The 13,381-nt window shown below is 44.0% G+C and overlaps 1 protein-coding gene across 1 annotated transcript in view; it reads right to left on the reverse strand.

Annotated features, from left to right (window-relative positions):
* Positions 1-5,168, reverse strand: part of NTRK2 (neurotrophic receptor tyrosine kinase 2) — a 358,528-nt gene extending 353,360 nt beyond the window's left edge. The window contains exons 1-2 of the mRNA XM_019517383.1: positions 5,093-5,168; positions 4,760-4,831 (exon numbers count right to left, since the gene is read on the reverse strand). The gene's annotated coding sequence lies outside the window, so the exon portion shown is untranslated. The remainder of the gene's footprint in view (positions 1-4,759; positions 4,832-5,092) is intronic.
* Positions 5,169-13,381: the final 8,213 nt, after the last annotated feature.

Here is a 13,381-nt window from a genome sequence, read left to right on the forward strand (position 1 = left end):
TTTTTTTTTGGACCTGGAAATATGGTAACCCTATGCTATGCTTGACAGAATTCTGGGGGGAAGAAAGGAGTCAAAACCATTGTTAAACTCAGTTCATGGACTCTACTCCTGATGCTTTTCTTGATTTTTCAAAGAAAAGTCCATTGCACATTTACACTGTTAAAAAAAAAAATCAAAGGAATTATCCAATGCATGTTTCTAAACATGTATTTACTAATCCAGACACAGCCACAACATCTTCCTGAGTGTAGATAGAAATTACCACTGTTAACCTTAATTTAGCTGGTCTAGATTAATGCTAAGCTGGGACCTGAGTCCAATCTAAAGCAGATACATCAAGATAAAAGGTGATAGCCTGAATCTATACCGGGGAAAATGCTGTAGTTAGGACAGGCTTGCTAATGCTAACAATGCATGGCTGTTCTTGGCCTCTTCTTCTAGCATACACAAGCCAACAGTACCATACTAATGGACCCACTATCCTACCTAGATATATTGCATATAATGTATGCAATCATGTGCCTCCTTGGTACATAATATTAGATATGTGTATGTTTAATATTTTAGGAAATACATACTTCTTGAGGGCTTTCTTCCTGTAGTCAAAAGGTATTAATACAATTCATTGGAAGTATACTAAACACAACTATTAAAAATTACTTTTAGCTGTTACTCGGCTTACAAATTATAGCACTGATAAAATAGTACTGTTTAATAGTGCATTTAATGTGACTTTTGAGTAATTTGAGTCAAGGTCAATGAGATACCAGAATTAAACCAGCAAGACTATTAATTACATTTAAGTGATATCTATTAAAGCATTTCATATTCTGTTGTTTATATTATTGCTGAATCATAATCATTGTACATCAGCTGTAGAAAGCCATTTGGGCTGCAGAGATTTGGCCCAGAAAAGAAGTCTATGCCTAAAGGGTTTAAACAAATGTGTGTTAATAGGTTCTTCAGAATATGATATTATTATAAGATTTATATTATAAGAATGCAGTGTTTATTATTTAATGAAGCTTTTCAATTGCATTAAAAGACTTCTCAAGTGAGAGGATTAAAGCTATAATAGTGTCATTAGGAAAATTAAAGTTCTTACAATTACATGAATCTTCTAAACATGTTTGGAGTTTATGCACAAAATAGCTAGGAAAATATTGCTTTTAAATTGAACAAAATCAACCAAGTAATTTTTCTAAGATTTTTGCTGATATGGTTACACTGACCAATTTCAGCTTTTAATAAATCATAACAAAGTCATGCAAATTATAGCTAAGGTTAAACCCTTCTACCAGTAAAAACAAGTATTTTGCTACTGGGAGCTTCAGAAAGCATAAAAAAGTGAACAAAACGTGTTCAGGCATAATAAATCCAGAGGTCTGGGCCAACACATCTCCACAATAACCATTTCGTAACTTGTAAATGCAGCAAATTTTGCTACCTAACATTTTTGATTTTGCCTTGAATTGTCCTATGCCTAGTAAAAATTACACATCCTTCTTCTTTTAATCATAGGGATGGAAAGAACCCCAAGAAATTGCCTAGTGCAGACCCCTACTCTGAGATCAAATCTACCTAAAACAGCTGTTGGAGCTGGTTCTCTTAAATCTTGTTCTTGAAACCTCAAACAAAGGGGATTTCACAACCTCTGAGCCATGGAATAAATAAGGCAAGGGTCAATGGGGAAACCTACTCAGGCGCTAACTTTGTGCGGGAAGAAGGAGGACGTCTCATCCTACCCTAGTGCTGGAGAACAGTTGATTACTCTTTCTATAATATGATTTCCCTGTTCGAAGGTTTCTTCCCTTCACTCTCCTCCAACTTAAGTCTTCTTATTCCCTGAATATACTAAAACAGTTCCTTCAACCTTCCCTCACAGGTCATGGTCTTGTACAAATCTTATCATTCTTGATGCTCTCCAGATTTTCTTAATTTTGTAAATATCTTTTTTTAAGTATGGTACCTACCCCAAGTTAGACACAATTAAATAATTGAGGTCTCACCAGCAGATTATGTAACTCCTGTGTCCTACATACAACAATTCTCTGTCTACCTCCCAGACTGCAAAGGCATACCTGTTATTGTTTGCAGCCTGGGTAGCTACAGGCTCCAGATGATGTTCAGGACCAAGGTAATGAAGGCAGGAGGCTCTAGGGTCTCAGCAGCTATGGGCTCTGGCTGCTCAGGTAGGAGGGAGGAGCCAGGGGGTGGAGCCAGAGAAGGTCTAGGGTCCTGGCAGCTTTGGAGAAAAGTGTCCTCACAGGCAAGGAGTTAAGCCTCTCACCTGCCCCCATTCTATAGGCACTGTCATATGCCATTCTGAATAAAGATATAAAGTCCTGTACTTGGTAACTCTGGGGGGTACCTTCTTGCTTTCACCTCCTGGTTCCTTCACCCTCTCTAGTTGCCAGAGGCTATAGCTGCTGGGACCTTGTGGGGTGGGCAAAATACAACCCATGGGCCAGATCTAGCCCACAGAGGAACTTTGTCTGGCCCACAGCAGGTCCCTCGGTCCTGCCTAGCCCAAGGACTACCTGGCCCATGCTGCATCCTGCTGTCCACAGGTGTGCAGCAGGGCTGAGGCAGCTTTACAGCTGGACTGCATTTCTAGACAAAACAAGCAGCAGCAGCTCCTTCCAGCTGCCACTGGCTCCAGCCCCATGGTACTGGTGGAGACCCATGCGCACAGTCTCAACCCCAGCCTGAACTGTGCGCACTCTGGACTTCCCCTGGCCACAAGAGACCAGCTCTGGACCAGCCAGAACCTGCACACAGAGCCCCGACCCTGGCCTATCCCATGCCTTCTCCAGACCACACACCCATGCTGAGCAGCAGCTGTGCCCGGGCATAAGCCACTGCTAGGTAGAGGGGAAAAGCAGCCACCTCCCCCTCGCCACTACTGGGCCCTTCTTGTTGCAGCCACCTGGAGTCCATGCCCAGGCTGCTGTGCAGCTCCTCTCAGCTGCTGTCACCACCACCTCTAGGCCACCCAGTGCAACAGCAGTGGCAATGAAAAGGAACTGCAGGGTAGCCCAGGCATGGACTCTGGGTGGCTGCAGCAAGAAGGCCCCAGCAGTGGCAAGAAGGAGGTGGCTGCTTCTCCTGCCTCCCCCAGTAAAAACTTCTCCCTGGCCAGTGACCATTGCTGCTGCCGCTGCTCAGCATAGGCAGGAGGTCTGAAGCAGACACAGGTGGGCTGGAGTCAGGGCTGTGTGTGCAGGTTCCGGCTGGTCTGGAGCTGGTCTACTCTGGCCAGAGCAAGACCAGAGCAGACACAGGGTGGGCCAGGGTCAGGGCTGGGGCTGTGCACTCAGCTGTTGTTGGGCACTGGTGGCAGTGGACCTCGGCTGTTGGGCACTGGTGGGAGGACCTGCAGGGTGCACTGGCTCTGGGCTGTTAAGGGGAGGGATGGGGGACGCTGACCAGCCCATAACAGCTCCCCAGAACTGCCTATGTGGCCAATGGGCCCAAATAATTTCCCACACCACCTTAGACCCTGTCTTCCCCCACTCTTCACACTTAGAGCTTTTATAGCTGTTGCAGTAGCAATGTAGCTGTATCCATTCCAGTTCCCCTTCCCTCTGTTCCAGTGCCCAGGGCTCCTGCCCCCCTCACCCACCTATAGTTTTGCTGCTGAATATCTGCTTCTTTTGCAACAACATCATCTTGTTAACTCATGTTGAGCTGAGACCACTATTAGTTCTGGATATTTTCCAGCAGTATTACTACCTTGCCAGCTATTCCATATTTTATATTTGGATCTTTGATTTCTCCTTCCTAATTATAGTACTTTGCATTTGTCTTTATTGAATTTCATCTTTTATCATTATTCATAAGAAACTAGAATTTAATGACTATAATTAGACAGGAAAAGACAGCATAAACCCAGTTCTCCTTCTAGATGGTATTTCCATTACTTTCCAATTGGTCACAGATTGGGCATGCCTGTTTTATTAATGGCTAGGTATTGTAGCTACATTAAGCTTGTAAAGTCTGTGTCATATTTTTAGTGGTTGTTCTACATAAGGGATAATGCCCCACTACTGTTCTAGAAAACTGGACTTTTTAAAAATTACTATCAATTTCTTCCTCTTAGACTACATTCTCCTTAGAAAGCATCCTTCTGCCACAGTACTTAGGTGTGACTCCAAATTAGCAGTCCTATCCAGTCACACAAAACACTCATTAAGGATCATCAAGTTCCTGTTTATCATTAGAGAGGTGCTTGAGTCTATTTGTTTGTGGCATAACATAAGGACATGGTTAGAATTAAGCAGTTGCTGAAGATGGATGGACTTTAACCAATGTTTGAATGACTTCCAAAATCAGGGTCCCTGTGAAGTGCTAAGTCCCTGTACACCTCACCACTTTGCAGGACTGGATCCAAATCCTTAGTGTGAAAAGCAGGAGTGACCTCTGCTTGGCATTTCTCAAACTGAGAGACACCTACTTTTGAGAGGGTTGTAGAACCAAACCAACAAAAAATGGAAGCTAAGGTAGTCAATTTTCTAAGTAGCTTTCCACAAAAGACTCTGGACAATTCTGCTTTTGCCAATTCCAGAGTGGAAATGATCCACCAAAAAAAAAAAATTAACAACCAACCCTGCTAACCATTTGCACTAAATTAATTTCCACTTTCCCTTACACATCTTTCTCTGTGAAGCCTTTATCCCAAGAGAATGGGAAGAAAGGTAAGTGTAAGACCAAGCACTGGGAAGTTTGGAGATAGAAGACATGAAATGTTTTCACTCACATGTATTGCAGATTGATGTTTTTCAGAAATGCCTGACGAGAAACAAACTTTAAGCCTGAATCCACCACGGTTCTGTGAAAGTGTATAAAATTAGTGTTAGTGTTGTTCAGTAACAGTAGCATGAACCAGTAATGGCAAGAATAAGATTTGGAATGATTTAGACAAACTTAAATTGCAAGTTGCTTTAGGGCAACAAGCATCTTTTTTCAAACATGTGTGTACAGTGTATAACACCAAAATAGGCTCTGCTCCCAAACTGGTGCCTCGAGATGCCATTGTATGAGAAATACTAAATATTAATGAGAAATAAAAATAAATATACTAAATACTCACAGGTTTCTCAATCCAATGTAAAGTCCAACTTCATTGTCATTTATGCTTTCTAACTTCCGCTGGTTTGCAATGTAACTATAGAAGAAAACGAGACAGAAGAAGCAGGTTACAAAAGCTTCGCTATCTGTGCCTGTTACTTAGTATTTCAGCATTCAACACTCAGCTCTGGTTCTTCTGTTTACAAAGCTAAACAATTCAGGCTGGAATCCTATTACCTTTTGTGCACTTAAATGGCACTTACCCAACCACAGAAATGGCATTTCTGGCACACAGTTTATGATTCTATTGCCTGTGCAGTTTGGACACGTAAGTATATCCATGTATAGAAGGCACAGAAAGCAGGGTATGCACTGGCCAGGCAGCTATGAGGTTACATACACATGTACACTGGCATTAAGGAGAAGAGTCCTCCCATGTTTCAGCAGTAATAGCTGGAGAGTTTGCCCAGGAAGCAGGAGACTTAGCCTCTACGCCTCCCTCACCTAGAGTGGGTCAAAACTTGTATCTTGCTCACTTTCAATCTGACTGTTTTTAAGCCACACCACAAATTAGGTGCTACCCCAGGCCTTTTCCAGGGCTACTTTTGAAGCTGAGCCACTTCCCCTTGCCTTTAATAGTCGCTGGATAAAATGGACTATGAATCCTCACTGAATGTTTCACTGGTATTCTATCTCCCCACTTTGAAGGCACAGTAGATATATACCTTTACAGACTAACTAAATAAGACATAGAGAGAGAGAGCGAGAGCGAGCATGCATGAGCTTTCATGAACCTAAGTTCCCTTCATCAGATCCTGTGAAAGGATAGCACAGAGTAGAGTATATACTGGTATATCTCCCCACTCAGCCAGTCTGTACTCAACCAAGACAATTAACCTTCTTTTACCTGCCAGTCTGATCTAGGGGAGGTGTGCAGGAAACCTGTGGGCAAAATCTCAGCATGACCCTGACTCTTCGGTGAGCTTTCAATCAGTAATTATCACTGATAAAAATGAAGAGGGGCAGGAGCCCAGGAAGATGCATATGGAGATAGGAAAAAACAGGAACCATAAAAGACTCAGAATGAGAATAATTTACACAAATTTAGACCAGCTAAAAATCAAGCCTTCAGAGCTATAAACACTACATAGACTTCTATACATCTCTAAACACCACATAATCAAACACATTTATAAACAAAGTGTACATCAGAAATCCCAGTTCTAAACAGAAAAGCATTCTTCCATTCAACCAGCCCCTCCAACCATAAGAATTTGGAGCACACTGACAAGGCTTAATGTTCTTTGGAAATATATTTTATTACATCTGAATCTCAGTCAATATAAATCAGTTTAACTCTACTGAAGTAAACTGATTTACACCAGCAAAGGATCTGGCTTTAAATGCACAAAAGTATCATCCACCAGTGTATCTGCATTATAGAAGTAAATACAAGGGATACTTTTTTTCTGCTTGGGTATGTAAAATAGGGTCAGACATATTTCACCCCATCTTTCATGCCATTGTGCCTTTGGAGAAGAGCAAGACTTGTATTATCTTACTGCTAGTGTTCATTTCTCCAAAGGACACAAACTAGGGCCCCTGGCAACTAATACAGATAGGAGGAAAGGAGCTGCCACAATTGTATGTGAGTCTAGAAACAGACATTGCCAATGGAAGCTGATCTGCTTCTTTGGGTGAAACACATTGCCTGTTGTCCCTCCCATTGATGCTGCAGGACAACAGGTGACATGATCTCCCAGGGCTTGAGAGGCCTGGTCCTGTGCACCCTGGGAATTCCCATGCAGGTCCTGGGAGTGCCTGCTTCACTTCTACCACTTAGCAAGATGTGTCCCTGGGGACACACACCAGAGAGATCCCAGGGGAGCATTTTGGTAAGTGGGGAAACCCCAACTTTCCCCACTTACAGGACACACCCTGGAAATCCCAGGGCATGTCTCAATAAGCAGGGGAAACCAGACAGGCACTCCTGGGGCTTGAGGGGCCCAGTCCTGTGCAGGAATTCCCAGAGTACATAGGTTAGGGCCCTTCAAATTTCTGAAGCACCTGCCTAGGGTAGCAGGAGAGTATGGGCAGCTCCGAGTGCCAAAAAGTAAAAAGACCAGCCACCACTAAATAGCACAACTTGATAATCAGGGCCACAAATTTTGGGTATTTATGGTGTGACAAGGAGTTTGCTTGTCCTTTGTGCTGTCACAAGAAATTTTCTGGAGGCACAAAGGTAATGTCTGTTTCTACCCTGGAAACCTTAGGACAAATTCTGCCAGAACTAGTCAGAATTATTCTTAAAGCATCCACTGCAATGCACCATGTCTGTGCACTACATCCTTAATAAGGAGCATTATGGAAATGAAATAAATTGCACAGTGCTACAAAAAAGACAGTGGTAGCTTACCAAAAATAGGTCCTCTTGACCTTTTATCATTTGCTTAACACCACTTTGTTAAATTAAATTCTTATACCTGTTTCATAGCAGGAAGATATAGGTATAGTAACTGTGGCTTGCTTTCTTTGAGGGGAAGTATACAAAATATTCCTTTGCTTAATTTAAAGAGAGGCTTGAAATAAAACTCATTCTCTAACTGAAGACTATTTTTAATTTTTTCACAATTGCTCCACCTTGATGTTACTTATCATGAAACATTAATACTCCTAATGGCTCTGACTTTCAGTAAGTGATGTTGAGGAATGCAATGTGCTTGCTGGTGTTCTCCTTTTTTTCCTAATTGAACATTTTTATTATAACCTTTGAGAAAGCCAGTCATGAGTCAGAATGTCTAAGTCATATTAAGGGGTTGGAAGCTCCTACTTGCACACAACAGCAGAGAATAACAATCCTGAAGGCTGGTTTGTAATTAACCAATCAGATCACATATGCCAATTTATGCCTTTACAGTCAATGGTGGTGTCCCTAGATTGTTCCTATAACAAAAAGATTTTTCCAGACCTCTAATTTCCTCTTCCCACAGGCATAATGTGGCCTATTAATACTGACAAAGGCATTCAGAATCTCACATCTGGGCTAGAGACAGGAATTACACATAAACTGATATAAGTGATGGAAAACCAGTTCAAATCTGTAACACAACAGAAGTTCAGTGCACACAAACCACTTTAAAAATGGTCAAAACCAGTTTAAGATAAACCTGGCTAGATGTAGCATCAGACTTAGCTGATTTATGTTAAATCAGTTTATTGAACTTCTGTCCCAGCTCTCCTCCAGCTTCAAGTTAACTCTCAGTCCCCCAGGATCCCAGGATGCTTTACATATGGCTGCATTTCTGGAAGCAAAAGTGAATGTCTGTTCACTTGTTTATCAGTTGAATCTAGACAACTTAGACTGATCTGTGAAGATTGAATTGATTTAGCCTCAGGCTTTTTGACTGTCTGTATTGTTACTGACTACCTATTTCAGTGGGCACCAACCTTTTTGGCAGGCATACCAAAAATTAGCTCTGACCCCTACCCAAGTGCCACTCCAATCCCATTCGCCTGTCCAATCTGCTGGTCTGCCTTCTCATCCCCACCCTGTGCTCCCTGCTTTCTGCCCTTTCTACTGCCATGTTGCCTGTCCGCACCCAACCCCGCATCTGCCTGTACCACTTGTGGCATTTGTGCTGCCAGTTGACTACCTCTGACCTATTTAAATCCCCATCAAGCTGTTCTCTTCAACAACATTCAAAATGTTAATGTATAGACCATCTCATATGCTAATAACACTATTAACGTAACATTTTGGTATCATTTTTAAATCCTATATTCATAAGAGTCATTCCTGTATCAAAGGTTTTCTCTTTGAACTGGAATGTACCAAGGTAAAAAGCCTTGGAACACGTTTGTAGAAAAATCAATGGAATCATTTTAGTATAGTGTGGAAATAAAAAGAATTTTCTTTTCATGCTTTAATACAAATTTGAATCTTTTCTGCCTGGACAGCTCCAAAAACACTTTATTCTAAAATGTCAAATTTGCCATGTCCATATACATTTCCTAAGTCTGAAAACCTTTGGTTAGATGAAGTATATTTCCTTAATTTATTTCATTTACTCTTTTTTTTTTTTTTTCAGAAAAATCTAATTCAAGTTATACCACTCTGTGGGCATGTCTACACACATCCCTAAGGCATCATTGTTACTTCACCGTCTTTTAGTACTTCCCTTTGGAAGTACTTTTGGAAGTGCTAAAGGATGGCCTATACTGTGCCATGCTGGTGGTGCAGTTATTTTTACCCCATAAGTCACCATAGAAATGCACTATAACAAGGGAGCGTGTCGCTATGGCAATGTAGCTGTGGTATCAATGTTTGTATCTGCAGATGCTATGTCACTGTAGTGTGTTGCTACGGCAACATAGTGTTACATGTAGATGCACCCAGTTTGGAGCTCTAAGGATACTGTCAAACACCAACAGCGCACTAATATTAACTGCTTAAGGTGTATTTCAGTAGTTCTATTTATGGAAAACATTTTCTAACACTCAAAAATATCAGTTGTGTATACAGCCTTAGTTCATCCTGGTGAGGAAAAGCTTTGAAAATGAATGAACAAACATGCTTTGGAAAACAGCAGTGAAGTGTTTCTTGGATTTGGGGGACTGTTTACCCCAATGTTAATTTTTGTCTCCATATCTCTGGGGAGAACAGCAGAACAGTTACTTGCACAGTTACCAGATAAACCTCACCATAGAGCGGCAGGTTAATTATGTTCCTAGTTTCTGACAAAAGAGCACATTAGCACTAAAACTATATGAAATATTCACAATTAAAAACATGCACATCTCCACAGTGTTGTATTTTGCTACACACTCAAAAGCTAAGCTAGGTTCATCAGAGAGTCGTAAATCTTTTCAGCACCTCTGGGCTGATTTATGGTTGTGCATCAAAATCTTACAAAATCTGCAGACTTCACACAATGCCAGATGAAACTTGGCAGTTCCAAATGAGCTTCTTTTGGAGTGCCATTCATACCAAATGCAAAGCAAAACTCAGAAGGTGAGAGTAAAATATCCGCCTGGACACCGCATATCAAAACTGCCAACTTTCAAGCAGATCTATGATCCCTGCACTCAAGGACTTGAAAGTGTTCCAATACCATGACAATGGGCACTTTATAAATATCTAAATGGACGGAGAGCAGATCTTCTACAAATATACAATACAATGTATTTCAATAAATGTTTTCAATTGACAGCTGTCACTCATCATCAAAACCAGAATTCACCTCATCAACCACTTTAGCTGCCAAGAAAAAAAGCACCCTGTCCCACCAGAATATTTTATCACCTAAAAGTGAGAGGCATGCTAAGCTCCTACAGAACCACATTGCTTTATACATTGCTTTAACTAACCCATTTCATGCAGAGGTGATCAGATCTTACATAATGGGGCATGAATGCCTCATGCCTCCTGAGGCTGGGGGGGGCACACCAACTACCTGCAGGTGGCAGCAACAGTGGCAATGGCAGGGGTGTGGCAGTGGTAAGTGGGGACTGCCCACAGGCAGCTGTGCTCATGTCAGCGGCAAAGGCGGGCTGAGCAGGGACTGCCCACAGGTACCTGCAGCAGTATCGGCAGCCAGGGGGGTGGGGTGGTGAGGTGCCAGCAGTGCCGAGTCTCAAGGTGTGCGCCACCAATTTCAGTGGGTGCACATGCACACGTGTGCACCCCCTACGTATCACCAATGTAATGGGGGAACAGTATAAGAAACTATTGAGAGAGCCGAAATTGTTTTCTAGGCACTCTTTGCATACATATCCCTGAATGTCAGAGTATTACACCTTCTGAAAATTAACGTTGTTAATATCTCTGCAAACCATCTGCAAGAAGTGATAATAGCTTAAAAGCAGCAGTCAACAAATTCTGCCGTAATATAAATATTGGCCAAAATGTTCAAATATGCTCTGTTGTACTTAGACGTGTACCTTTAGGGCTGCTGTGCGTGCCTGGAATGGGACTCTGCCTCTCCTTGTGGCTTTGAGGAAAATTGCTATATTCTATAAACCAGAGGTGGGCAATTATTTTGGCTGGAGGGCCACTTAATGAGGTTTGGTGAGCTGTCGAGGGCCGCATGGGTAGCCCCGCCCCTTGACAGTTGTTCTGCCCCCTGGTTGCCATCTTGGGATCGGAAGTTCTCCCCCAACCTCTGATCTTTGCCACCAGAAGTCCCTCTCCTTGCCCCCAGAAGTACTCCTTTTGGGAAGAGGGGTTTGTCATTTTGGAACCAGAGAAAAACCAAATCATACACTAAAAAGCAAAAGTCTGTTATAACATATTTTATTTCAAAAAATGTTTTTGTCCTTATTTACATGTGTTTTCATAGTATATATAGAGGCAAGCACAAAATGGCTCAAAATAAAGTCTTACTCTTGTATATTGTGTATGGGGTGAGGTTGGGGGGCTGGATGTGTGTGCTTGGTTGAGGGGAGGTGTATGTGTACTGCGTGGGTGTGTGAGCAGGGTGTGGGTGAGCATGATGTTTGTGGGGGGTATGACTGTATGTGGGGGAGGGTGTGTGGCTATAGTGGGGTGTGTGTGGGACACATGCACACATACACATGCACACACATATGTGCACCTTGGGGTGACAGTCTTCCCCATGTGCAGTGCAGAACGGACAGGCCCACACAGCCCTAGGGCTGTGGCTGCTGCTGGCAGTGGCTTGTAGCTCCTGCAACCCTGGTTACTGAAGCCTCTGTTCTGCCTTCCCCAGTGACTGGGGAAACCTGGGCCCAGGCCTGCCATGGTCCCCCTCCCCCCCACACCCTCGCTATGGAAGCCAATGGGCCCCCGTGGCAGCAGCAGCAGGGCCCAGGCTGGAGGGTGCAGAATACATGAGCTTCTGGGGCCGCTGCCTCCAAGCCCCAGGATTAGCATCGTTTCACTGTACAGGGGAGAAGGGATGCTTGTAAAAGAGCTGGTCTAAAGGAGGCCACATGTGTGCGAGCAAGCCAGAGGGTACAACTCCAACCCCACAACAGCCTGGCAGACTCTGTGGCAGACTCACCCCAGCCAGTGCGAGCAGATCAGCCAGAACCCACATACACAGCCCCAACTGCAGCCCACCCGTGCCTCCTCTGCACTGCCTGCCCATGCTGAGCAGCAGCAGTGGCTGAGCAGAAGCTGCTGCTCAGAGCAGGGGAAAAACAGCCCTTCCACCTCAACGTTGCCAGGCAATTCTTGCTTCAGCTGCCCAGAGCCTGCACAACCCTGAAGCTCCTCTCTGCTGCCAGCACTGCCATGTCTGGCCCTCCACGCAGGGCAGCGGCAGCAGTGTAGAAGCACCACAGGGTAGCCTGAGTGTGGGCTGCAGGCAGCTGCAACAAGAACTGCCCAGCAGCAGTGAGGAAGAGAAGCCGCTTTGCCCCCAACACTGAGCAGTAACTTTCGCCCTGCCGCCGCCACTGCTTAGCATGGGCAGATGGTATGGAGCAGATGAGGGGTAGGCCAGGAGCAGCCAGAGGGAGCCACCAGGCATCTGGGCTGCAGTCCAGAAAGGCAGTTCAGCTAGAACGGCAGTCCAACTGTGGAGTCATCCAAGCCCCACTGCATGCCCAGGGTGGCAGGATGCACCACAGGCTGGACAACACTTGAGCCAGGTGGCACCGAGAGACCCATGGGCTGGATGCAGATCTGCGGGCTATATTTTGCCCACCCCGATATATATTATTACAAATGAAATAATGGTTGAAGCTAGGACCCTGGACTGGCACTTTTATTTAGAAAGAGGGTGTCAAAAGATACTGTCCATGGCCAGATCCAGCCTGCAAGGTGTCTGGAAGAGCCAGGAATTCAGCACTGGGCCTGCTGCTGAAATCCAGGTTACAGAGCATAGAGGTTGTTCCAGTGGTGGGACAAGTGACGGCTGTGTTAATCCCTGCAGCTCTGTGATGCCACTTGCCCCCTTAATAACATGGGTCTGAATCTGGCCCACAAAGAGCTTCACAGCTCAGTTCCAGCCAACAAGGAACCCTGTAGTCCAGATCTGGCCCAGGAGGAGCCAAGGAAAGAACACTCACCATTACAGCATGGTGGGTGGTGGTACACTGGCTAACACAGCATCTGAATAGGATCTGGGGGTCACAATTGACCAGAATATGAACATAAGCCAACAGTGTGATGAGGTTGCCAGCAGGGCAAATAGAACTGTGATGTGCATCAGCCAATGTGTTGCCAGTAGATCCAGGGAGGTGCTTCTCCCTCTCTATTTGGCATTGGTGAGGCCACAGCTGGAGTACTATTTCCAGTTCTGGGCACAACACTTCAGAAAGGATGTGGATAAGCTTGAGAGGGTAC

Source organism: Gavialis gangeticus, unplaced genomic scaffold (assembly GCF_001723915.1).
Source record: "Gavialis gangeticus isolate Ggan-Ray unplaced genomic scaffold, GavGan_comp1, whole genome shotgun sequence".
Classification (NCBI taxonomy): Eukaryota; Metazoa; Chordata; order Crocodylia; family Gavialidae; genus Gavialis; species Gavialis gangeticus.